This window comes from Geospiza fortis, unplaced genomic scaffold, assembly GCF_000277835.1.
Source record: "Geospiza fortis unplaced genomic scaffold, GeoFor_1.0 scaffold172, whole genome shotgun sequence".
NCBI lineage: Eukaryota > Metazoa > Chordata > Aves > Passeriformes > Thraupidae > Geospiza > Geospiza fortis.
The window spans coordinates 4,754,107-4,757,356 of record NW_005054309.1 but is presented as its reverse complement, the minus strand read 5'-3'; the positions used below and the strand labels follow the sequence as shown (position 1 = coordinate 4,757,356).

Below are 3,250 nucleotides of genomic sequence, written 5' to 3'. Positions count from 1 at the left end.
GGGAAACGCGTGAGAGAGAGATGTAAATAATAATAATAATAATAATAATAATAATAATAATAATAATAATAATAATAATAAAGAAAAAGGTACGAATTTTGGGATTTGAAGTACTGTGATTGCAGACTGGTCGTGTGTTCTGCTAATGGCATGTGGTACGTGGCAAGGAAAGCATGTGATGTTTGGCTTAGGCAAGGCACAAAGCGGGCACTCCGGCACGGGGCAAGCGTTGCTGAGCTTTTCTCTCCAGTATTTCTTGTCAGCCACTGGATTTCGCTTTAGGTCGGGGGGAAGAAGGCTGGGTGAAATGCACATACGCGCACACACACACACGTACACACACATACACACGTACACGCACAAAATTACCTGACTGGTTGTGGCTTTTATTTGGTATTGCTATTTCCTAGGCTCAGTTCTGGCCTCCATCCTTGAAGCCTGGTGTCCAGATGAAAACTAGCATTGCCAGACTAGGAGACGTGGAGATTTGCTCACTGCCTGGTTTTGTAGTTTAGCTCCCTTTGTCCCCTTTATTTCTGCACCGTCGCGGTACTTGGGCCGGACAAAAAATTTTGCAGATTCTCAACCTTTTCTGTGTCTTTTACGCTAATGCAACGAGTAAAACATTCTTTTTCAGAGCTGTGAGCGTTTGCAATGCATTTGGGGATTATTCACGTGGTAACGAGCCCACATCCCCGCTCCCGCTTGCCTCGCTGAGGAAAGAGAACCAGGAATAAAAGCCCAATCGATATCACGATTCCATTTTTAAAAGCGAATCTTAGCCAATTAACAGCAATAAAACCTGGCCCCTTTTTGAAGTGCTAACTAAAATATTCGAGGGGGGTATTTGGAAATGTTGGTCCTTTTACAATTCGCATAGAGAAGGCGAGCTAATACCCCTAAACAAAAGGCACTAAGCCACATATTCAGGCTTAGTGAATTCAGCAACTTTTTATAAGGGCAATTTGTTTAAGCTTAGATTTCGGAGTACGATTTGGAATATATGTGGTTGAAACCTGATATCCCTTGGACAGATTCCTTACATCCATCCATCCATCCATCCATCCATCCATCCATCCATCCATCCATCCATCCATCCATCCATCCATTTATCCGTTTAGGGAGGATAACCCAAAGCATTTTACATGTACAACTGAACAGTTTTATTTTTAAAGTGCTACTTGGAGGAACGCCATTGTCCACTGCTCATTTTAAATTCAACACATTCAATAACGCCATTTACACCTAAGCCATTATCCTGGGCTTTCATTTATGGCAGCTGAAATGTGTAGCAGAGCTCGTGGGTATGTTTTTATTTTGGTTATTGAAGACCTTTGGGGCTCTCTGTGCTTTCCCTCTCGCGAATTGTTGTGTATTTTATAGCCAGTGATGCTCGGCCCACGAGTGCCAGTGTAATGTTTCCCTAACCTTCTACACAGCCGAAGTGAACCCAAGGATAAGATTATAGTTTCCCCTGTGATTTTTTACGGCTTTTTAAGTACTGGGGTGTTAAAATATTTTGCGGAACTGGAGAGGTAGATTAGCAGGGTTTCTTGCCAAAGCTGGGAAGCTGGTATTACAGACTGTCCCAGGGGGAAATCGCTCACATTAACCACTAAATGAATATTTGACAAGGGCTCATTCGGGGGTATTATTACTACAAACGGGTCCCTACTGGACTTTCCAAGGGTCAAAGAGCAATGGTTCAATTAATTATTTAGACTGTTAGTAGATTTGGTTGTAATAGCTGTACTTATTTCTGCAACCGACAGCTTCTTGCGGTGGGGGATCTGGGGAGAGGCTCTGCCTCGCAGCCCCGGCTCCAGCCCGTGGCTTTCGCTTGCCGACAGGCATTTCTTGGCCGAAACCACGTTTTGATTCCTTGAGATGCCCACTGGTGCCGGATGGGACATCAGGGGTGACGGTGATCCCCACAGCAGAGTGTTTTCTCTCAATATTAATTCCTCCTCGTCCCCAACGGGCAGCAGAGCTGGATATCTGCCTCCGAATAGGAGGTAGATAGCCCAGCAATTTAAGTAGTATATAATGTAAGTCCCACTGAAAGAAAGAGGCCCATTACTGATAGGTGTGATTAGATACACTTCAGTCATTTAAATCCTGATCTAACTCAAATACTAAAATGTAAAACCTGCTTCGGTGGTTGTGAGATTTCCAAGGATATATGCAAAATGCTGACATTCTGATGGCAGAAGAGCTTCGTCTTTGCTTTTTTTTAAACGCCAGTCAGCCTCGCCTGACACTGTCGTTTCAACATTTTTCTTGGTGAGGAGGGGAGAGAGAAGGGAGGATTATTTTGTTTAATTTCTACAACAAACATGTCCGTAGTAGTAGATACTAAAAAAAAAAAAAAAAAGGCAAAAACCCCAAAATAACGTTGGGAGTGTGCGATTAGGTGACAATAATGTATGTTGAATGAATAAGAGATAAGCTGCAAGGGGGGAGAGGGAAGCAGTAATTACAAACCCAATTCATTCAGCTTTTCAGGACTTTTGTTGTGGGAGCTCCATTGACGGGCTTCGAGCTGCCAGTTTTCTCACATTAAAAAGAACTGATCAGCGCCTCAGGGGGACAAGCAACACCGCTTAACTGCATAGTGATGGGGTCCTCATTTAGAGCCATTACAACAAGAAAATTAAACAGAGCCTTTGTGTGCACCAGGTTTACTTTTCAATTGCTGACAGTTTATAGCTAACTGCTCAGAGATTTAAGTTTGATTGCGGTTTGATCGCCTGCTAGTTAGCACCGCCGCTATTTCAGTTTTGGTAATTAAAACCAGTTTTTCTGACGATGGCACGGGGAATTGCGAGAGTTTGGTACTATTTTGCTTTTGAGGAATCTGTTCACTTGGCGAGGACGCACAGCGCTACAGTGAGTGTGGGGGCTGCTTCGCTTGCGAGTTGGAAAGGAAAGGAGCCGAGGGGGAACAAAGCGAAACCCCGAACCTCGCAGGATGCTTTTGGAGCTTTGCTTCGGAGTTCGCAGAGGGTTTGCTGTGGCTGAGCCGCGTATGAGAGTGCGTGTGTGAGTGTGCCTGTGCGTGCCTGTGTGTGCGTGTGTTTGTATCCGTGTGCGCCTGTGCGTACAGGGGGAGGGGGCGCGCCGAAACAAGCTGCAATTTTTCATTACAATTTAGCTGTGTTGGAGAGAGCACGGGCGGCCCTTCCCGGGCAGTGTGGTGCGGGTTCGTGCCCGGCTGTCCCGCAGGAGAGGCCCGGGCCGCTGCAGCCCT

The 3,250-nt window shown here is 45.4% G+C and overlaps 1 long non-coding RNA gene across 2 annotated transcripts in view; it reads left to right on the top strand.

Moving 5' to 3' along the window:
• Positions 1-2,606: 2,606 nt before the first annotated feature.
• LOC102033992 overlaps positions 2,607-3,250 on the top strand; it is a 30,527-nt gene continuing 29,883 nt past the window's right edge. Inside the window, exon 1 of one of the 2 annotated variants that reach the window (XR_004081535.1) lies at positions 2,607-2,783. This is a non-coding gene — a long non-coding RNA (uncharacterized LOC102033992). Of the gene's footprint in view, positions 2,890-3,250 lie in introns of both variants that reach the window. The other variant, XR_004081534.1, reaches the window with a different exon arrangement.